The sequence below is a fragment of the Rhinoderma darwinii genome, chromosome 1 (assembly GCF_050947455.1).
Source record: "Rhinoderma darwinii isolate aRhiDar2 chromosome 1, aRhiDar2.hap1, whole genome shotgun sequence".
Lineage (NCBI taxonomy): Eukaryota > Metazoa > Chordata > Amphibia > Anura > Rhinodermatidae > Rhinoderma > Rhinoderma darwinii.
Genome location: NC_134687.1, coordinates 665,808,764 through 665,834,054, shown reverse-complemented (window position 1 = coordinate 665,834,054; position 25,291 = coordinate 665,808,764). Strand labels below are relative to the sequence as shown.

At 49.5% G+C, this 25,291-nt stretch overlaps 1 protein-coding gene and 1 long non-coding RNA gene across 2 annotated transcripts in view; one reads left to right on the top strand and one right to left on the bottom strand.

Moving 5' to 3' along the window:
* LOC142664704 (uncharacterized) overlaps positions 1-25,291 on the top strand; it is a 358,460-nt gene that overhangs the window by 4,214 nt on the left and 328,955 nt on the right. The gene's annotated exons all lie outside the window — the stretch shown is intronic.
* The window catches only part of LOC142664810 (uncharacterized), a 30,747-nt gene continuing 7,056 nt past the window's right edge, over positions 1,601-25,291 (bottom strand). The window contains exons 2-5 of the long non-coding RNA XR_012851389.1: positions 4,441-4,614; positions 4,233-4,356; positions 1,861-1,967; positions 1,601-1,774 (exon numbers count right to left, since the gene is read on the bottom strand). This is a non-coding gene — a long non-coding RNA (uncharacterized LOC142664810). The remainder of the gene's footprint in view (positions 1,775-1,860; positions 1,968-4,232; positions 4,357-4,440; positions 4,615-25,291) is intronic.

The window sequence follows — 25,291 nt, the reverse complement described above, 5'->3', positions numbered from 1 at the left end:
TCATTGCTCCTCCACCTCCTGACAGATACATAGTGATGTATTCTGCAGATTATTACAACACTGACCTCTCTAGTGATCTGCAGAACATCGCTCCTCCACCTCCTGACAGATACATAGTGATATATCCTGCAGATTATTACACCACTGACCTCTCTACAGATCAGCAGAACATTGCTCTTCTACCTCCTGACAGATACATAGTGATATATTCTGCAGATTATTACACCACTGACCTCTCTACAGATCTGCAGAACATTGCTCCTCTACCTCCTGACAGATACATAGTGATATATCCTGCAGATTATTACACCACTGACCTCTCTACAGATCTGCAGAACATTGCTCCTCTACCTCCTGACAGATACATAGTGATATATTCTGCAGATTATTACACCACTGACCTCTCTACAGATCTGCAGAACATTGCTCCTCTACCTCCTGACAGATACATAGTGATATATCCTGCAGATTATTACACCACTGACCTCTCTACAGATCTGCAGAACATTGCTCCTCTACCTCCTGACAGATACATAGTGATGTATTCTGCAGATTATTACACCACTGACCTCTCTACAGACCTGCAGAACATTGCTCCTCTACCTCCTGACAGATACATAGTGATATATTCTGCAGATTATTACACCAATGAACTCTCTACAGATCTGCAGAACATCGCTCCTCCACCTCCTGACAGATACAAAGTGATATATTCTGCAGATTATTACACCACTGACCTCTCTACAGATCTGCAGAACATTGCTCCTCTACCTCCTGACAGATACATAGTGATATATCCTGCAGATTATTACACCACTGACCTCTCTACAGATCTGCAGAACATTGCTCCTCCACCTCCTGACAGATACATAGTGATATATCCTGCAGACTATTACACCACTGACCTCTCTACAGATCTGCAGAACATTGCTCTTCTACCTCCTGATAGATACAGTGATACATCCTGCAGATTATTACACCACTGACCTCTCTACAGAACATTGCTCCTCCACCTCCTGACAGATACATAGTGATATATCCTGCAGAGCATTGCTCCTCCTCATACTGATACATAGTGATATATCCTGCAGATTATTACACCACTGACCTCTCTACAGATCTGCAGAACATTGCTCCTCTACATCCTGATACATAGTGATATATCCTGCAGATTATTACACCACTGACCGCTACAGATCTGCAGAGCATTGCTCCTCTACAGGTACATAGTGATATATTCTGCAGAGTATTACACCACTGACCTCTCTAGAGATCTGCAGAACATTGCTCCTCCACCTCCTGACAGATACATAGTGATATATTCTGCAGATTATTACACCACTGACCTCTCTACAGATCTGCAGAACATTGCTCCTCTACCTCCTGACAGATACATAGTGATATATCCTGCAGATTATTACACCACTGACCTCTCTACAGATCTGCAGAGCATTGCTCCTCTACAGGTACATAGTGATATATTCTGCAGAGTATTACACCTCCCTACATCCTTCTGATCCCCATAGAACAAAGGTTCCCGGGATAAATTCCCCAATAAATAAATGAAAATACAAAAAAGTGTAAAGAAAAATTTGTTTATTCTAGAATCTGGTAGAATTTCTGTGCGGTTTTCTGTGGCTCCGGCCCTTTAACCTGCGATGATCGGTGAGATGAAGAGGGGGAGGGTCCTTCTTCATACATGGATATGGCCGCCACAGCTCAGTCCTGGATCAGAAAAGACCGAAATGTTTTTCATGTTTTTCGAAGTCAGATCCTAGAAAAGAAAAAAATACAAATAAGCCAAAAACTTCCCAAAACCTTCACCAGAAGGAGAAGACGAGCGGAAGACGTCAGACTTACCGGATCCCGCGTCTGTTCTGCTAGTCACTGGTTCTCAGCACTGGAGGAGTCTTCATGGGAGATTCAGATGGTTTAGGTGGTAAAGGCCACGATGTTGGTGGTGACAACTGCAAAAACATCAGAAATTCAGTGTCCAGGCGGCTGTAGAAGAGTCGTGAGGTGAGAAGATCATCAGTGGACGGCACTTACCTCACCTAAAGATGTTAAATGGGCCCCGAGCGGCAGATGGGATTAAGATGGCCGCTTTCTCCCGGGGGTTGGGGGCCCTGATGGTAAATGGTCAGAAAAGGAATGCCTGCAGGCAAACAAAACCCTATTTCCTGACTACCCAATAAATGATAAGGATAAAGTAGAAGTTTACAACTTTTATTAAGCTACGTGTAGCAAGACAAACTATACACATAAATTTTAAAAATTTCACTGCCACAGACCGAAGTCAGTATAACAGCTGGAGAACCCAGCCGAGTATAACAGCCCCATGTACCCCTGAGGACGCTACTAGTTAGCGAAACATGTCGGGGGGGCTGTATTGAATTTTTAATCCCTGCCTCAGCCGTATCTATCATACTAATAGAGGCATTGGTGTCTTTGCACTGACTGTTTGCCGACACTCGGCATACACCGTAACTCTCTGATACTCGGCTGGGTTCTCCAGCTGTTATACTGACTTCGGTCTGTGGCAGTGAAATTTTTAAAATTTATGTGTATAGTTTGTCTTGCTACACGTAGCTTAATAAAAGTTGTAAACTTCTACTTTATCCTTATCATTTATTGGGTAGTCAGGAAATAGGGTTTTGTTTGCCTGCAGGCATTCCTTTTCTGACTATATATTGCACCCGCTGACTACCCAGGGTCAAACTTGTGTTGTTTGTCTGATGGTAAATGGGCCCCAAGCGGCAGAGTTTACTCAAATGGACACTTTCTCTTTCGGGGGTTGGAGGCCCTGATGTTAACGGTAGCCCCCGAAAGTTTCTCCATCTCCACATAAGCTGGAAAATGGCGTCCGCCAACCTCCATTTTGTCATCATTATCCTCCACTTCCTCCATCTCCACGTCACTCGGAAACTGGCGTCCGCCAACCTCAGTCTTCCCGTCTTCCATCTCCACGTCCTCCGGAAACTGGCGTCCGCCAACCTCCATCTTCTCGTCCTCCTCCTCCATCTCCACGTCCTCCGGAAACTGGCGTCCGCCAACCTCCATCTTCTCTACAACACTCATCATTGGAAACATCTTCACCAACCTCCTCTTCTTCTTATAAGACACGTCCATGATGAGAGCCAGCAAGAGAAACTGACACCGCGGTCAATGTGTGACCACAATTTATAGAATTGATGAGGTCACAACATGATGGCCATTATGTGCAAACGGAACACATACAGATTACAGGCCACGCCCTTCATGACATCACGCTCAGAGTGTAGAGAAATAGAATCTGCCCACATTCTAGATGACATCACAAGAAGCGTATCCCAGTGAACCATTACAACAGAGCGGCCATATATAACGTAACATGGTAGAAGAATACAGACAGTAGGGTCACACTACACCCTTCTGGGGAAGTTTCTATCACCTCAAAGAATTCCCAAACCAATGTGGTCAATTCCACAGACTTTCTAACATGTAGAATCGCAGCCATAAAACAGACAACACAGGCATTTACATACGTGGTCATGGACTCTCACCCGAAATTGTGTTCATGCCAAGACCGCATGGCTTTTGGTGCGAGTGGTGTAATATGTGACCCCAGAGAAAAAGAAATGTTATTACAGCTAATGCAACGCCACATGGAAAACACCCCCCCCACCATGGGTCATGGGTGCTAAGTGGGCGAGATATCACAGGGTCACAGCTATGTCATGACACGTGACATCATCACATTTACCAGAATGGGGTCAATTAACAAAATAAACCAAAATGTGTAAAAAAAAAAATTGTATCCGCCCATGTGATCTGTCAGCGCCGTCCTCCTGTAATATGAAGCTTTATATGGAGAGCGCGGGGGTACGGATGAGACCTTATTCTGGATGTCATTGATGTTCTACCCTTTTCATGAAACCTTTGTATAAATCAGTTCTCCAACCTGCAGAACTACAACTCCTAGCATGCCCTGAGAGCTACACTGGGAGTTGTAGTTTTGCAAAAGCTGGAGTCCAGGGCTACAGAGATCAGCGGAAATGATGTACTACAAGCCACGTGGTCTGTGGTGGGACAAATATTACAAGGAGACGCCATGATTTTCTTGCTCCACACATGAATTACCCTCCCCACAAATGTGCACAGGTGTTCTCAGCATGGCCGCCAGTCCAGCCTGTGCCCAAAGTGATGCCAATATATATATATATATATATATATATATATCTGTCTCTTCTCACCTTGTGACGTGCACGGCCGGTAGTCCTCCATCATCACCTCCTCGTACAGATCCTTGGGTCCTTCTAGATACTCCCACTCCTCCATGGAGAAATAGACAGTGACACCCTGACACCTTATAGGAACCTGACACACACAATGATACAGTCATCACCCAGGCACCTCCAGTGCTGTTACTGTAGAATTTCCCAGCATTCCCAGCAGTGTCACCTCTCCAGTCAGCAGCTCCGTCATCTTGTAGATCAGTTCTAAGATCTTCTTCTCATGTATCCGGGAGTGAAGGGGAGGCTCTGTGATGGGGCTCTGACTACTGCTCCATCCTCCTGACTCATGGATGATGGAAGTCGTACAGTCACCCGATGTCTTCTTCACTATTGTGTACTCCTGTGTATGGAGAGAGACACTTAGAGAACTGAACACAGTATTCCCCCCTCAGTAGAGAGGGAGAGAATGTGACCCCGCTGTATGGCGCTCTAGTGACCCCACATCTGTAATACTGGAGACCTCACCTACAAAAAGACATTGAGGAAATAGAACGAGGCCAAAACTAAGAAGGGAATAATATTGGGGGGACTAGATAGACCATGTGCTCTCCTCCAGCCGTCATCTTCTATGTTTCTATATAGAGGTCATCCTGATCCTCCTGGTTCCTTGTCATTCTCATTGCTCTACAACATTACTATTGCTGCATTGGTGACATGACACATAACTGACCATATTGGCGATTGGAGGCTGCAGCTACCAGCTTCCAGCATCCAGGCTCCACCTACCAGGCCCAGACCAGGGACTCTCATATACCAGCAGCCCAGGTTTGTAACATCGTACCTGGGCTTGGAGAGGGCCCTGAAGGGGGCTCCATCCTAGGATGGAGCCTCGGTCCTTCACCCTCAGGAGCAGGCTGGTGGAGGGTGGAGGGACCAGCCAGCAGGCTGGCAAGAGACAGTCCGCTTCAGGGGAGAAGAAAACATCTAGGGGCAGCAGCAATGTTGTCCCAGCTCCCCCAAAGGCAGAGGCTCCAAAAGGGGCCGCGAGGAGAGGATCGGAGATTGCGTCGGTTTCCCCCGGAAAGGGCCCAGCACCATCGGGGCCGGAACAACAGTGCTGCGGGGACACCCTGGGATAGGGATCGCTGAGGCCGGGAGAGGATGTCACGGTGTTTAGCTCCCACATGGCGGCCCACGTCCAGGAGTACCGTGACCTGGGTAAGTCCCTGCAGCTCCTCCGGGGGGAGCGGACTATGGCCCGAAGCAGGGCGGCCAAGTCCTCCGGGGCGAAGAGGGCCCGGTACGCGCTGCAAGTATGCTCTTTGTTGCGGGACATCGAGGAGATGAAGGAAAGGCGCCAGGAGATTGTCGCTGGGGGAGGCGTCTTCTCGGAGAAGCTCTGGAACGATGATCGTTTTGGAGAGAGGTCGTCCCCCAGCGTGAAGACATGTGTGGCAGAGGAGGACAAAAGTTTAATACCATCTGTGTCGGTTTCGACCAGGTCCCCTCGGAGGGAGGACATCGATTCGGAGGTCCCTGGGGAGACTGGCAGCAAGGAGGAGGATGGAGGAGTGAGGAGGATGGCGTCGCCCAGCAATGTGCGGCTGCCTTCATCATCTGAGAGCAGCTCTGAGTCCGAGGACGAGCGTCCCCCGGGTGTTTCAGAGCTGCCGGATGAAGAAAAAAAGAAAAAAAGAAAAGAAAGAAAAGAAAAGAAAAAAAGAAAAGAAAAGAAAAAAAGAAAAAGAAGAGAAGAAAGAGAAGAAAGAGAAGAAAGAGAAGAAAGAGAAGAAAGAGAAGAAAGAGAAGAAAGAGAAGAAGAAGGCACCAGGTGAGACTCGTATTTAAATTGGGGTCTCCCCTGCACTCCGGTCCAGAGGATGTCTCGGTTCGGGGTGCAGGTCCCGCAAGTCACCCAGTTCCGGCCTCTGCAGTGGGGTTGGAACGGGTAAGCGTGGAGAAAATCGTGGGGCCGGGCAAAATGGCGCCGGACGCCGTTCTCTGCAAAGGGGGCGGTACTGGTGTCATCGTGTCAGGGGGAGTGGTCCCGAGGCTGACAGAAGGCGAGCCCCTGAAGCCGGCCAGTAGCGCGAGTCAAGGGCCGGTGAACGGGGCGGACCAGAAGTCAGCGGCGCGTCCCCGTGAGGTAGCTGACTGGATGTCAGGCGGCTCTGTAACATCTGAGTCGGCTGACAGAGTAGGCGGAAAGTCAGCTACCACCCCGGACAGAGGCGATGCTGACAACGAGGAGCCAGTGGGAAGCCACTCCCTGAGAAAGGGGAGTGGTTTGGACGCCGCAGACCAGCCCGGGAGCGGCATCCGATATGTGGAAAACCCGATGCTGGCACTGCCGCAACACAGTGTCAGAATAAATGTCTCCCCTCCCCTGGTTGCCATGGACACTAACGAAGCGGAGGGTAGCGTGGAGGTACCGCTTATAACATCTGGCGGTCTCTCCACAAAAGCACCCAATGATGCGGAGGTGGGAAGTGGAGGAGGGGGGGCAAAAGCAATGGAAAAAAAGAAAAATGTTGATCCTGACCTGGCCAAAGAAATGATGTATGAGAGTATCTTTAGAAATGTTATAGGTAATAGCGTGATTAATAAAAATGTGGTGAACGGGTCAAATGTTATGGATAATGTGCCAACCAGGTGTGCAGAGGGGCCGAGTGCTCCCTCCACTACTACTCCCAGCAGGTCTTATGCTGGGGTAGTGAGGGGGGGGACCACCGGCTCACCCTTCTTTCTCCTCTGGCCCCAGGGACGGTAACTTGCAACAGCGTCTCCTGGAGGCCTTAAGGGAGGGGAAGCAGACCCTAACAGTAGGGGGTGTGCAGCGAGACCTATCCTTTTGGATAGAGAGGTACGGTCTGGATGCCTTCCGAGAGAGAAGGGGAGATCAGTGGTCGCTCCCAACAACCGGGCCGGCCGCTGCCAGGAGGAATGTGGTCCGTCTCCCGTGGCGTGGCAATGATGCGTGCCCTCCTAGAAAGAGGGTGGTGGAGCTGCTGCTGGAGATGGGCTTCAAGGCGAGTGACATCTTTGCCTTGATACATCCTTATGGTACGGCCGAGTTCGACATCAGCTTTGTTCACCCCGGCGGCCTTGAGGTCTTCTGGGGGAATTATGAGCTGGTGAAGAGCGAGCCCGGCTGGCGGGATTTTGCTGTACAAGCGATATCCCGCCAGAGTGGTCTCAAGAAAGTGACCGTTCTCACCCGTAACGAGTCGCTTTCTTGCATGAATATCATGACCTGGTTGAGCAGATATGGCGAGGTGGCGGAGATGCCAAGGAAGAACTTGGACGAGTTTGGCATCTGGTCAGGGGCCTGGACGTTTATGGTCAAACTTAAACGTCTGGGGCAAAGAGTGTCCCACATTCCATCCTCCGCTTTTCTCGGGAGGGATCGAATCTTGGTCTTCTACCAGGGGCAACCAAAGCTGTGTCACCGGTGTGGCGACCCTTCGCACCTGAGCGCCAGCTGCACTGTGCAGAAGTGCGCTCATTGCGGAGGGGTAGGCCATCTAGCCGCAACGTGTGGCCAGATTAGGGGCCACCTGTGTGGTGACTTAGGTCACCCATTCAGTCGGTGTCCACGCTCCGTGGTCAACACTGTCTCTAAACCTGTGTAAGAGGAAAGTGGGGTGACTTCTGCAGGTGAGGAGGCATGTGGCGATGGCGGAGCCCAAGGGCAGGTGAAGAACGCTAAGAGAGCCCCCCCTTCCTATCAACGAAGGCAGGAGAAAAGGCGAAAGGAAAGGGAGCAGAGAGAAGCCCAGGCAACTGGGGTGATCTCTGGCCCTGACCTGGACCCTGGCCCAGAAACAGATGCCCTTGAGGAGGCCGATTTGAATGAGGAGATCAGGAGGATCCAGAGAGAGCAGGTGGCTGAAGACTCTCAGTCCGCCCATTATGAAAGTGTTGGTGAGGAGAAGAGGGTTCAGCCTAAAGAAAAAGGGACACAGGGAAAGTACTTCAAAGCGCCAAGAACATCTGGCTCTACCCTGACCAAGGAAGGCAGGACCTGCACCCCCCTGGGTCTCTCCCCCAACCGCTACCAAGCCCTCATGGATATTCCAACTTCTCAAGGCGAGGAGGAGGGCGAGGTAGGGGTCTCCAGGGACGCTGAACCTCCTCCCTTGCGAGGTGCACTGGCTTCGGGGGCAGAGGTTGCCCTGGAGTCGGAGGATAAAGAAGGGAAGGGAAAAAATTTGGAAGAAATGGACTCTTCCGTTTCCAAAAAAAGGAGCAAAGGGGAGGAATTCCGAGGGGTCTTCCTCAGATAAGGAAGCACAGAGTGGAAAGAGGAAAGCCGTCTAACTCAATCATCTTAGATGGCTGCACTCGCACCGTTGACGCTAGCATCGATTAACGTTGCCAGCATTAAGTCTGATACGGCTAGATTTGCAGCCTTTGATTTTCTTGACCGAGTTGAAGCCGACATTTTGTTTTTGCAGGAGACAAGGCTGTCACTTTTGGCAGACGTCGTTAAAGCTAGGAGGGAGTGGCGACGCGGGCCCTCCTACTGGTCTCTTGCGGCTGAGCCGTATAGCGGTGTGTCGGTCCTTTTCACCGCACCGGTAACATGCCGACGGATGATTGAGTTAGAAATGGGGAGGTGCTGGATCTTAGATGTTCTCATTAGGGGGCAAGAACTACGACTAATTAACATCTATGGTCCCGAGACTGAGTGGGACAGAAAAAGCCTCTTCATGAGAATTAAACCTTTCCTTTTTACGAGCCGACAAGTCATCTTTGGAGGAGATTTTAATACTGTCGTTAGACTCCAAGATCGAGGATGTTCCAGAGATAGGTTGGCTTATGATAGTGTGACATTAAATAGCATAGTTAGCGATGCTCGCCTGGTGGATATCCACATCAGGCATACCCCAGGTCACTCAGGGTTCACCTATCATAGAGGTAATTGTAGGTCTAGGATAGACAGGTTTTTTTTGAAGGAGGAAGCCATCTCTTCAGCAGTGTCCGTTGTTGAGGTGGAGTTCTCCGACCACTGTCTAATTATTTTCTCTTTGAATATTGCAGAGTCCCTCCAGATGGGAAGAGGTATATGGAGAATGAATTCAACTCTCTTGGAAGAAACGGAGATAAGACAGGCCTTTGAGGATTTTCTTCAGAGCCAGGTACCTTTGTTGGATCTTAGTGGTACTAAGTCAGAGTGGTGGGAGATGTTCAAAAAACGGGTAGCAGAGTTTTTCCGCCAGCTCTCGTGCCTCAGGTCCCTGAATAGGTACCGCCTGTATCTGGAACTGAGGAGGAAACTCGAGCATCTAGTCTCCACCGGAGGTAGCCGTGAGGAAATCTCCGGGGTGAAAGGAAAGCTTTGCTTAAGAGGTGTCAGTATGATAGGCACGCATCTTTGGTTCTTGAGAGGGATTTCGGGAGGTACCGCTCGCCCGACCCCTACAGGAACTGTAAAATGTCAGTGAATCGTAAAATCATTACAGGACTGGCTGATAGTACAGGCTCCCTGAAGAGATCCAAGTCAGGGATCCTGGAGGTTGTCAGATCCTTCTACACACACCTCTTGAGAAAGCAGGATCTAAACAGAGATGAGATGTCGGCTTTCCTGGCCGAAACCATTCCCGAACCAGGGGTAGACCCCGCTCTTGGTGTTTTGATAGAATCGATCAAGGAAGAGAAAGTGGGACTGGCGATTGACAGGCTTGCCGTCAAAAAAATCGCCAGGTCCGGATGGCTTAACATCCAAGTTTTATAAGACCTTTAAAGGAACCCTTGTTCCCCTCTTGACCGCGGTTTTTAATGAGTGCCTTTCCTCGGGTACTTTGCCAAAGTCAATGAGGAAGTCGGCCTTGATCATTTTATCGAAGGGTAAAGACTCGACCCGTATTGAGAATTGGCGTCCCATAGCGCTTCTCAATACGGACAGAAAGGTTCTCGCAAAGGTGCTGTTTAATCGGCTGGTGAAGTTCGCACCCTGGCTCCTTTCGCCGGTCCAGCACTGCTCTGTTCCAGGCCGCAGCACGTTTAGTGCTGTTCTCAGTGTCAGAGAGGCAGTGGAGCAGGGAAATGCTGGTCGATGGAAGGGGTACATCCTGTCCTTGGACCAGGCCAAGGCTGTTGACCGGGTGGACCACGAGTACCTCTGGTCGGTCCTTCTGAGGTACGGCCTACCGGGGGGGGGTTTGTCAATTGGCTTCAGACCTTATATACTGGGGCTGAGACTTTTGCGCTGGTGAACGATTGGGTTGGAACCCCCTTTGAGGTTGGGTCTGGTGTCCGCCAGGGTTGTCCCTTGAGCCCTTTGCTATATGTGTTTGCAATTGATCCTTTTCTTAAAAGGATTGATTATGGGCCATTGGTGGGGGTCGGGCCGGCCTGGAGGGGCCGGAAGCCACTCAGAGGGTGGTTGCGTACGCAGACGACGTCTCTATTTTCGTCTCCTCGAGAGGGGAGGCGGAGTGGGTGATGTCGGAAGTGGAACGTTACTCGTTGGCATCTGGGTCCAAGATCAACCGGGATAAGTGCGAGAGTCTCTGGCTGGGAGGGGGAGATCCAGGTTTTGATCTCCCGGACACCCTTCCAGAGCCTCAGGGGTCTGCTAAGATCTTAGGAGTCGAATTTGGCCCCGGTGATTATCCCATGAAAAACTGGGAGGGTAGGCTGAATCTAGTTGCCCAGAAGGTCGGCCAATGGAAGGGTTGGTCCTTAACCCTGAGGGAAAGAGTTCACCTGGCCAAGGCCTACCTGTTGCCCATGTTACTCTACCTAGGCAGTGTATGCATTTTGCCAGAACCTCTCTGGACTCGGGTCTATTGCCTGTTCTTCCAGCTGTTATGGGGGAACAGGCTTAACCTAATCAAAAGGGAGGTTACTTACCTACCAAGGAGACTAGGCGGGTTAGATATGGTTAACCCGGTGGTGTTTCTAGTAAACACCTTTGTTAAGATCAACCTGGCAAACCTCTGGCAAGAGAGGGCTTCTTGGTGGATATCCTCCTGCAGGGGGTGGTTTCTGCCTTTCTTCCAGGAATGGGAGAGAGGAGGGCAAGTGAAAGACCTGCGTACGCCTCACGGACATCTTCCGGCTTATGCCACCCTGGTGCTGAAGATTGTTCGCCGGTGGGGTCTGGAAGTGCGGGAGATCAGGACCATGTCGAGAAAATTTCTTGACAGCAGGGGTCTGATGACCCACTTTCAGAAGCCCCTGGCGCTCAAAGACTGCCCAAGTAGTGACCTCGGGGTGGGATTAAAACTTTTAAATTCAGCGAGGATTCCCCAGAAGTTTTGGGATCGGGCTTGGCGTTGCTTCCATGGGAGACTGTATGTAAGAGGCAACTTGAAGTACAGAAACTCTGATGATAGGGGTTGTCCCCGGGAGGAGTGTGGCGGCGTGCTGGAAAGCATGGAGCATTTCCTGCTTCATTGCCCCTTCAATACAGAGGTATACAAAAGGGTGGGAGCCTCCATTGGTTGGCCAGGCTTAGCCAACCTCTCCTATGCTGGGTGGGCCTATGGAGTGTTCGGAGACCTTGGTGGTAGGGACCATTGCACCTTGTTTCTAGTCAGTATAGTGGTTAGGCACTTTACATGGAATACACGAAGCCTAGTTTCTACTCAGAAGAAAGTCCTCCTAGTCGATGAGGTTGTTAGCAATATCATGGGTGACCTGGTGAAGGTGCATTCTTTGGAGGTTGACAGATTGGGAGCATCCAAAGCCTCTCGCCTTTGGAGGGGCTTTTCTTTTCGGGTACCTTAATGTGTCGGCCTCCATAAAGGGGGAGGGGAGTGTTTTCGCCGGTGCTCAACTGGAGGTGGGGGTCTGTGTTCCACTGAGGCACCAAAAGAATATTAGCGATAGGGCTAGGAATAGGGAAAGGTGAGTGTCAGCATAGGGTCAGTTTTAGTAGGGTCAGGAGAAGGGCTAGTAATAGGTGTAAGGAGATAAGGCAAGCGATAGGGATGGGTGAGGCAGTGGATGTGGAGTTTGGCCTCTGGGGGGTGCTGGGGGGCCTTTCCCTTCTCTCTCTCTGGTGATGGGCTGGGTAAGCACAAGAAGTGTTTTGTTTTGTTTTTGGTAAAGGCAGAAAAAGGGTTTACAAGCGACCGAACTTGGTGCTTTCGGGAATGTTTTGGTTTTGTATTTGTATGGTATTGTAAGATAAGTTGTGATAGTTGTGTATATAATTTTGTATATTGTTAGACTAGGGTAATTTTTTAAGGGGGTAATAGTTAGGTTGGGAGGAGGGTTGGGGTTGTGGTGAGGGTGTGCTTAGCCCAGCCCTGGACTATGCGGACATGGGGCGGGGGGCTGGGCTGGGGTGGTTTGTGTGGTAATAGAGGCCAAGATCTGGAGTACGCGGACATGAGAGGACATGAGGCGAGATGCCGGCTGAGATTGGTGAAGGTTAGGATATGTAAGGATAGGGAAAGATAGGATATGTGTGTGTGACATTTATTATGGTGATGTAAAAAAGAAAAAAAAAAAACAGATAAAAAAATAAAAAATAAATATAAACAAATTAAAAAAAAAAAAAAAAAAAAAAAAGGGGTGTTTTGTTTGGGGTGTTGTTATTGCTTCTGTGCACTTTGGTTGGCATGGTGGGGGTAGGTTCTTTTTTGCTATTGTTTTGTTCTGTAGTTTGTCTGTTTTTTTTTTTTTTGGGGAGAATTGACTTGTTGTTGTTTTGGATAAGGTGCGAATGTGGCTGTATGAGTGGAGTATGTGGGGCCAGGTCAGGTGTTCTATATACAGCAATGTATTTTTTAGTTAAGATTTTGTTTTTAGTTTCTGTTATGAATTTTGTGGAAATGTTTTGTATTTTTCTATAAAATAAAAGAGAGTTCCAGCCGTCATCTTCTATGTTTCTATATTCCAGCGCGCCTGCACGGGGGGCCCCGGCAGTCCAGCGCGCCTGCACGGGGGGCCCCGGCAGCCCAGCGCGCCTGCACGGGGGGCCCCGGCAGCCCAGCGCGCCTGCACGGGGGGCCCCGGCAGTCCAGCGCGCCTGCACGGGGGGCCCCGGCAGTCCAGCGCGCCTGCGCGGGGGGCCCCCGGCAGCGCAGCGCGCCTGCACGGAAGGCCCCGGCAGCGCAGCGCGCCTGCACGGAAGGCCCCGGCAGCGCAGCGCGCCTGCACGGAAGGCCCCGGCAGCGCAGCGCGCCTGCACGGAAGGCCCCGGCAGCGCAGCGCGCCTGCACGGAAGCCCCCGGCAGCGCAGCGCGCCTGCACGGAAGGCCCCGGCAGCGCAGCGCGCCTGCACGGAGGGCCCCGGCAGCGCAGCGCGCACGGAAGGCCCCGGCAGCGCAGCGCGCGTGCACGGAAGACCCCGGCAGTGCAGCGCGCGTGCACGGAAGGCACCGGCAGCGCGCGTGCACGGAAGACCCCGGAAGCGCGCGTGCACGTAAGGTCCTCTGCTTCTACATTACTCTGTGCTCCTCCTTCTAGGCCTGTCCCTTGCTTCTACATTACACTGTGCTCCTCCTTCTAGACTGGTCCTCTGCTTCTACATTACTCTGTGCTCCTTCTTCTAGACCTGTCCTCTGCTTCTACATTACTCTGTGCTCCTCCTTCTAGACCTGTCCCCTGCTTCTACATTACTCTGTGCTCCTCCTACATTACTCTGTGCTCCTCCTCCTAAACCTGTCCTCTGCTTCTACATTACTCTGTGCTCCACCTTCTAGAACTGTCCCCTGCTTCTACATTACTCTGTGCTCCTCCTCCTAAACCTGTCCTCTGCTTCTACATTACTCTGTGCTCCACCTTCTAGACCTGTCCTCTCCTTCTAGACCTGTCCTCTGCTTCTAAATTACTCAGTTCTCCTTCTAGACCTGTCCTCTGCCTTCTACATTACTCTATGCTCCTCCTTCTAGACCTGTCCTCCGCTTCTACATTACCCTATGCTGCTCCTTCTAGACCTGTCCTCTGCTTCTACATTACTCAGTTCTCCTTCTAGACCTGTCCTCTGCCTTCTACATTACTCTATGCTCCTCCTTCTAGACCTGTCCTGCGCTTCTACATTACTCTATGCTGCTCCTTCTAGACCTGTCCTCTGCTTCTATATTACCCTATGATCCTCCTTCTAGACCTGTCCTCTGCTTCTACATTACTCTGTGCTCCTCCTTCTAGACCTGTCCTCTGCTTCTACATTACTCTATGCTCCTCCTTTTAGACCTGTTCTCTGCTTCTATATTACTCTGTGCTCCTCCTTCATTACTCTGTGCTCCTCCTTCTAGACTGGTCCTCTTCGTCTACATTACTCTATGCTGCTCCTTCTAGACCTGTCCTCTGCTTCTATATTACTCTATGCTCCTCCTTCTAGACCTGTCCTCTGCTTCTATATTACTCTGTGCGCCTCCTACATTACTCTGTGCTCCTACTTCTAGACCGGTCCTCTGCTTCTATATTACCCTATGCTCCTCCTTCTAGGCCTGTCCTCTGCTCCTCCTTCTAGTCCTGTCCTCTGCTTCTACATTACTCTATGCTCCTTCTAGACCTGTCCTCTGCTTCTACATTACTTTATGCTGCTCCTTCTAGACCTGTCCTCTGCATTACCCTATGCTCCTCCTTCTAGACCTGTCCTCCACTTCTACATTACTCTATGCTCCACCTTCTAGACCTGTCCTCTGCGTCTACATTACTCTATGCTCCTTCTTCTAGACCTGTCCTCAGCTTCTAGATTACTCTGTGCTCCTCCTTCTAGACCTGTTCTCTGCTTCTACATTACTCTGTGCGCCTCCTTCTAGACCTATCCTCTGCTTCAACATTACTTTGTGCTCCTCCTTCTAGACCTGTCCCTTGCTTCTACATTACACTGTGCTCCTCCTTCTAGACTGGTCCTCTGCTTCTACATTACTCTGTGCTCCTCCTTCTAGACCTGTCCTCCGCTTCTACATTACCCTGATCTCCTTTGAGACCTGTCCTCCGCTTATACATTACTCTGTGGTGCTCCTTCTAGACCTGTCCTCTGCTTCTACATTACTCTGTTCTCCTTCTAGACCTGTCCTCCGCTTGTACATTACTCTGTGCTGCTCCTTCTAGACCTGTCCTCTACTTCTACATTACTCTGTTCTCCTTCTAGACCTGTCCACCGCTTCTACATTACTCTGTGCTCCTCCTTCTAGACCTCTCCTCTGCTTCTACATTACCCTATGCTCCTCCTTCTAGACCTGTCCTCCACTTCTACATTACTCTATGCTCCACCTTCTAGACCTGTCCTCTGCGTCTACATTACTCTAAGCTTCTCTTTCTATACCTGTCCCCTGCTTCTACATTACACTGTGCTCCTCCTTCTAGACCGGTCCTCTGCTTCTAGATTACTCTATGCGTCTCCTTCTAGACCTATCCTCTGCTTCAACATTACCCTGATCTCCTTCTAGACCTGTCCTCCGCTTATACATTACTCTGTGGTGCTCCTTCTAGACCTGTCCTCCGCTTCTACATTACTCTGTGCTGCTCCTTCTAGACCTGTCCTCTTCGTCTAGATTACTCTGTGCTCCTCCTTCTAGGCCTGTCCTCTGCTTCTACATTACTCTGTGCTCCACCTTCTAGACCTGTCCTCTGCTTCTACATTACTCTGTGCTCCTCCTACATTACTCTGTGCTCCTCCTCCTATACCTGTCCTCTGCTTCTACATTACCCTATGCTCCTCCTTCTAGACCTGTCCTCTGCTTCTACATTACTCTGTGCTCCTTCTAGACCTGTCCTCTGCTTCTACATTACTCTGTTCTCCTTCTAGACCTGTCCTCTGCCTTCTACATTACTCTATGCTCCTCCTTCTAGACCTGTCCTCCGCTTCTATATTACTTTATGCTCGTCCTTCTAGACCTGTCCTCTGCTCCTCCTTCTAGTCCTGTCCTCTGCTTCTACATTACTCTGTGCTCCTCCTACATTACTCTGTGCTCCTCCTTCTAGACCGGTCCTCTGCTTCTATATTAATCTATGCTCCTCCTTCTAGGCCTGTCCTCTGCTCCTCCTTCTAGTCCTGTCCTCTGCTTCTACATTACTCTGTGCTCCTCCTTCTAGGCCTGTCCTCTGCTTCTACATTACTCTGTTCTCCTTCTAGACCTGTCCTCTGCTTCTACATTACTCTGTGCTCCTTCTAGGCCTGTCCTCTGCTTCTACTCTACTCTGTTCTCCTTCTAGACTTGTCCTCTGCTTCTACATTACTCTGTGCTCCTTCTAGACCTGTCCTCTGCTTCTACATTAGTCTGTCCTCCTCCTTCTAGACTTCTCCTCTGCTTCTACATTACTCTGTGCTCCTTCTAGATCTGTCCTCTGCGTCTACATTACTCTATGCTGCTCCTTCTAGACCTGTCCTCTGATTCTACATTACTCTGTGCTCCTTTTCTAGACCTGTCCTCTGCTTCTACATTACACTGTGCTCCTCCTTCTAGACCTGTCCTCCACTTCTACATTACTCTATGCTCCACCTTCTAGACCTGTCCTCTGCGTCTACATTACTCTGTGCTCCTCCTTCTAGACCTGTCCTCTGCTTCTAGATTACTCTGTGCTCCTCCTTCTAGACCTGTCCTCTGCTTCTACATTACACTGTGCTCCTCCTTCTAGACCTGTCCTCTGCTTCTAGATTACTCTGTGCTCCTCCTTCTAGACCTGTTCTCTGCTTCTACATTACTCTGTGCGCCTCCTTCTAGACCTGTCCCTTGCTTCTACATTACACTGTGCTCCTCCTTCTAGACTGGTCCTCTGCTTCTACATTACTCTGTGCTCCTCCTTCTAGACCTGTCCTCCGCTTCTACATTACCCTGATCTCCTTCTAGACCTGTCCTCCGCTTATACATTACTCTGTGGTGCTCCTTCTAGACCTGTCCTCTGCTTCTACATTACTCTGTTCTCCTTCTAGACCTGTCCTCCGCTTCTACATTACTCTGTTCTCCTTCTAGACCTGTCCTCTGCTTCTACATTACTCTGTGCTCCTTCTAGGCCTGTCCTCTGCTTCTACATTACTCTGTGCTCCTTCTAGACCTGTCCTCTGCTTCTACTCTACTCTGTTCTCCTTCTAGACCTGTCCTCTGCTTCTACATTAGTCTGTCCTCCTCCTTCTAGACCTCTCCTCTGCTTCTACATTACTCTGTGCTCCTTCTAGATCTGTCCTCTGCGTCTACATTACTCTATGCTGCTCCTTCTAGACCTGTCCTCTGATTCTACATTACTCTGTGCTCCTTTTCTAGACCTGTCCTCTGCTTCTACATTACACTGTGCTCCTCCTTCTAGACCTGTCCTCCACTTCTACATTACTCTATGCTCCACCTTCTAGACCTGTCCTCTGCGTCTACATTACTCTGTGCTCCTCCTTCTAGACCTGTCCTCTGCTTCTAGATTACTCTGTGCTCCACCTTCTAGACTTGTCCTCTGCTTCTACATTACACTGTGCTCCTCCTTCTAGACCTGTCCTCTGCTTCTAGATTACTCTGTGCTCCTCCTTCTAGACCTGTTCTCTGCTTCTACATTACTCTGTGCGCCTCCTTCTAGACCTATCCTCTGCTTCAACATTACTTTGTGCTCCTCCTTCTAGACCTGTCCCTTGCTTCTACATTACACTGTGCTCCTCCTTCTAGACTGGTCCTCTGCTTCTACATTACTCTGTGCTCCTCCTTCTAGACCTGTCCTCCGCTTCTACATTACCCTGATCTCCTTCTAGACCTGTCCTCCGCTTATACATTAATGTAGAAGCAGAGGACAGGTCTAGAAGGAGCACCACAGAGTAATGTATAAGCGGAGGACAGGTCTAGAAGGAGATCAGGGTAATGTAGAAGCGGAGGACAGGTCTAGAAGGAGGAGCACAGAGTAATGTAGAAGCAGAGGACCAGTCTAGAAGGAGGAGCACAGTGTAATGTAGAAGCAAGGGACAGGTCTAGAAGGAGGAGCACAAAGTAATGTTGAAGCAGAGGATAGGTCTAGAAGGAGGCGCACAGAGTAATGTAGAAGCAGAGAACAGGTCTAGAAGGAGCAGCACAGTGTAATGTAGAAGCAGAGGACAGGTCTAGAAGGAGCACCACAGAGTACTCTGTTCTCCTTCTAGACCTGTCCTCCGCTTCTACATTACTCTGTGCTGCTCCTTCTAGACCTGTCCTCAGCTTCTACATTACCCTGTTCTCCTTCTAGACCTGTCCTCAGCTTCTACATTGCCCTGTTCTCCTTCTAGACCTGTCCTCCGCTTCTACATTACTCTGTGCTCCACCTTCTAGACTGTCCTCAGCTTCTACATTACCCTGTTCTCCTTCTAGACCTGTCCTCAGCTTCTACATTACCCTGTTCTCCTTCTAGACCTGTCCTCAGCTTCTACATTACCCTGTTCTCCTTCTAGACCTGTCCTCTGCTTCTACATTACTCTGTGCTCCTCCTTCTAGACCTGTCCTCTGCTTCTACATTACTCTGTGCTCCTCCTTCTAGACCTGTCCTCTGCTTCAACATTACTCTGTGCTCCTCCTCCTAAACCTGTCCTCTGCTTCTACATTACTCTGTGCTCCTCCTTCTAGACCTGTCCTCTGCTTCTACATTACTCTGTGCTCCTCCTTCTAGACCTGTCCTCTGCTTCTACATTACTCTGTGCTCCTTCTAGACCTGTCCGCTGCTTCTACATTACTCAGTTCTCCTTCTAGACCTGTCCTCCGCTTCTACATTACTCTATGCTGCTCCTTCTAGACCTGTCCTCTGCTTCTATATTACTCTGTGCTCCTCCTTCTAGACCTGTCCTCTGCTTCTACATTACTCTGTGCTCCTCCTACATTACTCTGTGCTCCTCCTTCTAGACCGGTCCTCTGCTTCTATATTACTCTATGCTCCTCCTTCTAGACCTGTCCTCTGCTTCTACATTACCCTATGCTCCTCCTTCTAGGCCTGTCCTCTGCTCCTCCTTCTAGTCCTGTCCTCTGCTTCTATATTACTCTGTGCTCCTCCTTCTAGACCTGTCCTCTGCTTCTACATTACTCTGTGCTCCTCCTACATTACTCTGTGCTCCTCCTTCTAGACCGGTCCTCTGCTTCTATATTACTCTATGCTGCTCCTTCTAGAACTGTCCTCTGCTTCTACCTTACTCTATACTGCTCCTTCTAGACCTGTCCTCTGTTTCTATATTACTCTATGCTTCTCCTTCTAGACCTGTCCTCTGCTTCTACATTATTCTGTACTCCTCCTACATTAATCTTTGCTCCTCCTTCTAGACCGGTCCTCTGCTTCTATATTACTCTATGCTCCTCCTTCTAGACCTGTCCTCTGCTTCTACATTACCCTATGCTCCTCCTTCTAGGCCTGTCCTCTGCTCCTCCTTCTAGTCCTGTCCTCTGCTTCTACATTACTCTGTGCTCCTCCTTCTAGACCTGTCCTCTGCTTCTATATTACTCTATGCTCCTCCTTCTAGGCCTGTCCTCTGCTTCAACATTGCTCTGTGCTCCTCCTTCTAGACCTGTCCCCTGCTTCTACATTACTCTGTGCTGCTCCTTCTAGACCTGTCCTCTGCTTCTACATTACTCTGTTCTTCTTCTAGACCTGTCCTCTGCTTCTACATTACTCTGTGCTCCTTCTAGACCTGTCCTCTGCTTCTACATTACTCTGTGTTCCTCCTTCTAGGCCTGTCCTCTGCTTCTACATTACTCTATGCTCCTCCTTCTAGACCTGTCCTCTGCTTCTACATTACTCTGTGCTCCTTCTAGACCTGTCCTCTGCTTCTACATTACTCTGTGCTCTTTCTAGACCTGTCCTCTGCTTCTACTCTACTCTGTTCTCCTTCTATAACTGTCCTCTGCTTCTACATTACTGTGCTCCTTCTAGACCTGTCCTCTGCTTCTACATTACTCTGTCCTCCTCCTTCTAGACCTGTCCTCTGCTTCTACATTACTCTGTCCTCCTCCTTCTAGACCTGTCCATCGCTTCTACATTACTCTGTGCTCCTCATTCTAGACCTGTCCTCCGCTTCTACATTACTCTGTGCTCCTCCTTCTAGACCGGTCCTCTGCTTCTACATTACTCTGTGCTCCTCCTTCTAGACCTGTCCTCTGCTTCTACATTACTCTGTGCTCCTTCTAGACCTGTCCTCCGCTTCTACATTACTCTGTGCTCCTCCTTCTAGACCGGTCCTCTGCTTCGACTTTACTCTGTGCTCCTCCGTCTAGACCTGTCCTTTGCTTCTACATTACCCTATGCTCCTCCTTCTAGACCTGTCCTCTGCTTCTATATTACTCTATGGTCCTCCTTCTAGGCCTGTCCTCTGCTTCAACATTGCTCTGTGCTCCTCCTTCTAGACCTGTCCCCTGCTTCTACATTACTCTGTGCTGCTCCTTCTAGACCTGTCCTCTGCTTCTACATTACTCTGTTCTCCTTCTAGACCTGTCCTCTGCTTCTACATTACTCTATGCTCCTCCTTCTAGACCTGTCCTCTGCTTCTACATTACTCTGTCCTCCTCCTTCTAGACCTGTCCTCTGCTTCTACATTACTCTGTCCTCCTCCTTCTAGACCTGTCCATCGCTTCTACATTACTCTGTGCTCCTCATTCTAGACCTGTCCTCCGCTTCTACATTACTCTGTGCTCCTCCTTCTAGACCGGTCCTCTGCTTCTACATTACTCTGTGCTCCTCCTTCTAGACCTGTCCTCTGCTTCTACATTACTCTGTGCTCCTTCTAGACCTGTCCTCTGCGTCTACATTACTCTATGCTGCTCCTTCTAGACCTGTCCTCTGCTTCCATATTACTCTATGCTCCTCCTTCTAGACCTGTTCTCTGCTTCTACTCTACTCTGTTCTCCTTCTATACCTGTCCTCTACTTCTACATTACTCTGTTCTCCTTCTAGACCTGTCCTCTGCTTCTACATTACTCTGTGCTCCTTCTAGACCTGTCCTCTGCTTCTACATTACTCTGTGCTCCTTCTAGACCTGTCCTCTGCGTCTACATTACTCTATGCTGCTCCTTCTAGACCTGTCCTCTGCTTCTATATTACTCTATGCTCCTCCTTCTAGGCCTGTCCTCTGCTTCTACATTAGTCTGTCTTCCTCCTTCTAGACCTCTCCCCTGCTTCTACATTACTCTGTGCTCCTTCTAGACCTGTCCTCTGCGTCTACATTACTCTATGCTGCTCCTTCTAGACCTGTCCTCTGCTTCTACATTACTGTGCTCCTTCTAGACCTGTCCTCTGCTTCTACATTACTCTGTGCTCCTCATTCTAGACCTGTCCTCCGCTTCTATATTACTCTATGGTCCTCCTTCTAGGCCTGTCCTCTGCTTCTACATTACTCTGTGCTCTTCCTTCTAGGCCTGTCCTCTGCTTCTACAATACTCTATGCTCCTCCTTCTAGACCTGTCCTCTGCTTCTACATTACTCTGTGCTCCTCCTTCTAGACCTATCCTCCGCTTCTACATTATTCTATGCTCTACCTTCTAGACCTCTCCTCTGCTTCTACATTACTCTGTGCTCCTCCTTCTAGACCTGTCCTCTGCTTCTACATTACTCTGTGCTCCTCCTTCTAGACCTGTCCTCCGCTTCTACATTACTCTGTGATCCTCCTTCTAGACCGGTCCTCTGCTTCTACTTTACTCTGCGCTCCTCCGTCTAGACCTGTCCTTTGCTTCTACATTACCCTATGCTCCTCCTTCTAGACCTGTCCTCCGCTTCTATATTACTCTATGGTCCTCCTTCTAGGCCTGTCCTCTGCTTCAACATTGCTCTGTGCTCCTCCTTCTAGACCTGTCCCCTGCTTCTACATTACTCTGTGCTGCTCCTTCTAGACCTGTCCTCTGCTTCTACATTACTCTGTTCTCCTTCTAGACCTGTCCTCTGCTTCTACATTACTCTGTGTTCCTCCTTCTAGGCCTGTCCTCTGCTTCTACATTACTCTATGCTCCTCCTTCTAGACCTGTCCTCTGCTTCTACATTACTCTGTGCTCCTTCTAGACCTGTCCTCTGCTTCTACATTACTCTGTCCTCCTCCTTCTAGACCTGTCCTCTGCTTCTACATTACTCTGTCCTCCTCCTTCTAGACCTGTCCTCCGCTTCTACATTACTCTGTGCTCCTCCTTCTAGACCGGTCCTCTGCTTCTACATTACTCTGTGCTCCTCCTTCTAGACCTGTCCTCTGCTTCTACATTACTCTGTGCTCCTTCTAGACCTGTCCTCTGCGTCTACATTACTCTATGCTGCTCCTTCTAGACCTGTCCTCTGCTTCTATATTACTCTATGCTCCTCCTTCTAGACCTGTCCTCTGCTTCTACTCTACTCTGTTCTCCTTCTATACCTGTCCTCTACATTACTCTGTTCTCCTTCTAGACCTGTCCTCTGCTTCTACATTACTCTGTGCTCCTTCTAGACCTGTCCTCTGCTTCTACATTACTCTGTGCTCCTTCTAGACCTGTCCTCTGCGTCTACATTACTCTATGCTGCTCCTTCTAGACCTGTCCTCTGCTTCTATATTACTCTATGCTCCTCCTTCTAGGCCTGTCCTCTGCTTCTACATTAGTCTGTCTTCCTCCTTCTAGACCTCTCCCCTGCTTCTACATTACTCTGTGCTCCTTCTAGACCTGTCCTCTGCGTCTACATTACTCTATGCTGCTCCTTCTAGACCTGTCCTCTGCTTCTACATTACTCTGTGCTCCTCATTCTAGACCTGTCCTCCGCTTCTACATTACTCTGTGCTCCTCCTTCTAGACCTGTCCTCCGCTTCTACATTACTCTGTGCTCCTCCTTCTAGATCTGTCCTCTGCTTCTACATTACTCTGTGCTCCTTCTAGACCTGTCCTCTGCGTCTACATTACTCTGTGCTCCTTCTAGACCTGTCCTCTGCGTCTACATTACTCTATGCTGCTCCTTCTAGACCTGTCCTCTGCTTCTATATTATTCTATGGTCCTCCTTCTAGGCCTGTCCTCTGCTTCTACATTACTCTGTGCTCTTCCTTCTAGGCCTGTCCTCTGCTTCTACAATACTCTGTGCTCCTCCTTCTAGACCTGTCCCCTGCTTCTCAATTACTCTGTGCCCCTCCTTCTAGACCTGTCCTCTTCTTCTACATTACTCTGTGCTCCTCCTTCTAGACCTGTCCTCTGCTTCTACATTACTGAATGCTGCTCCTTCAAGACCTGTGCTCTGCTTCTATATTACTCTATGCTCCTTCTTCTAGGCGTGTCCTCTGCTTCGACATTACTCTCTACTCTTCCTTCTAGAGCGGTCCTCCGCCTTCTACATTACTCTATGCTCCTCCTTCTAGACCTGTCCGCCGCTTCAACATTACTCTGTGCTCCTCCTTCTAAACCTGTCCTCTGCTTCGATATTACCCTATGCTCCTTCTAGGCCTGTCCTCTGCTTCTACATTACTCTGTGCTCCTCCTTCTAGACCTGTCCTCTGCTTCTACATTACCCTGTCCTCCTCCTTCTAGACCTGTCCTCTGCTTCTACATTACTCTGTGCGCATCCTTCTAGACCTGTCCTCTGCTTCTACATTACCCTATGCTCCTCCTCCTAGACCTGTCCACCACCGTCTAGTCCCATACTCTGCTTCTACATTACTCTGTGCTCCTCCTTCTAGACCTGTCCTCCGCTTCTACATTACTCTGTGCTCCTCCATCTAGACCTGTCCTCCGCTTCTACATTACTCTGTGCTCCTCCTTCTAGACCGGTCCTCTGCTTCTACATTACTCTGTGCTCCTCCTTCTAGACCTGTCCTTTGCTTCTACATTACCCTATGCTCCTCCTTCTAGACCTGTCCTCTGCTTCTATATTACTCTATGGTCCTCCTTCTAGGCCTGTCCTCTGCTTCAACATTGCTCTGTGCTCCTCCTTCTAGACCTGTCCCCTGCTTCTACATTACTCTGTGCTGCTCCTTCTAGACCTGTCCTCTGCTTCTACATTACTCTGTTCTTCTTCTAGACCTGTCCTCTGCTTCTACATTACTCTGTGCTCCTTCTAGACCTGTCCTCTGCTTCTACATTACTCTGTGTTCCTCCTTCTAGGCCTGTCCTCTGCTTCTACATTACTCTATGCTCCTCCTTCTAGACCTGTCCTCTGCTTCTACATTACTCTGTGCTCCTTCTAGACCTGTCCTCTGCTTCTACATTACTCTGTGCTCTTTCTAGACCTGTCCTCTGCTTCTACTCTACTCTGTTCTCCTTCTATAACTGTCCTCTGCTTCTACATTACTGTGCTCCTTCTAGACCTGTCCTCTGCTTCTACATTACTCTGTCCTCCTCCTTCTAGACCTGTCCTCTGCTTCTACATTACTCTGTCCTCCTCCTTCTAGACCTGTCCATCGCTTCTACATTACTCTGTGCTCCTCATTCTAGACCTGTCCTCCGCTTCTACATTACTCTGTGCTCCTCCTTCTAGACCGGTCCTCTGCTTCTACATTACTCTGTGCTCCTCCTTCTAGACCTGTCCTCTGCTTCTACATTACTCTGTGCTCCTTCTAGACCTGTCCTCTGCGTCAACATTACTCTATGCTGCTCCTTCTAGACCTGTCCTCTGCTTCTACATTACTCTATGCTGCTCCTTCTAGACCTGTCCTCCGCTTCTACATTACTCTGTGCTCCTCCTTCTAGACCGGTCCTCTGCTTCGACTTTACTCTGTGCTCCTCCGTCTAGACCTGTCCTTTGCTTCTACATTACCCTATGCTCCTCCTTCTAGACCTGTCCTCTGCTTCTATATTACTCTATGGTCCTCCTTCTAGGCCTGTCCTCTGCTTCAACATTGCTCTGTGCTCCTCCTTCTAGACCTGTCCCCTGCTTCTACATTACTCTGTGCTGCTCCTTCTAGACCTGTCCTCTGCTTCTACATTACTCTGTCCTCCTCCTTCTAGACCTGTCCTCTGCTTCTACATTACTCTGTCCTCCTCCTTCTAGACCTGTCCATCGCTTCTACATTACTCTGTGCTCCTCATTCTAGACCTGTCCTCCGCTTCTACATTACTCTGTGCTCCTCCTTCTAGACCGGTCCTCTGCTTCTACATTACTCTGTGCTCCTCCTTCTAGACCTGTCCTCTGCTTCTACATTACTCTGTGCTCCTTCTAGACCTGTCCTCTGCGTCTACATTACTCTATGCTGCTCCTTCTAGACCTGTCCTCTGCTTCCATATTACTCTATGCTCCTCCTTCTAGACCTGTT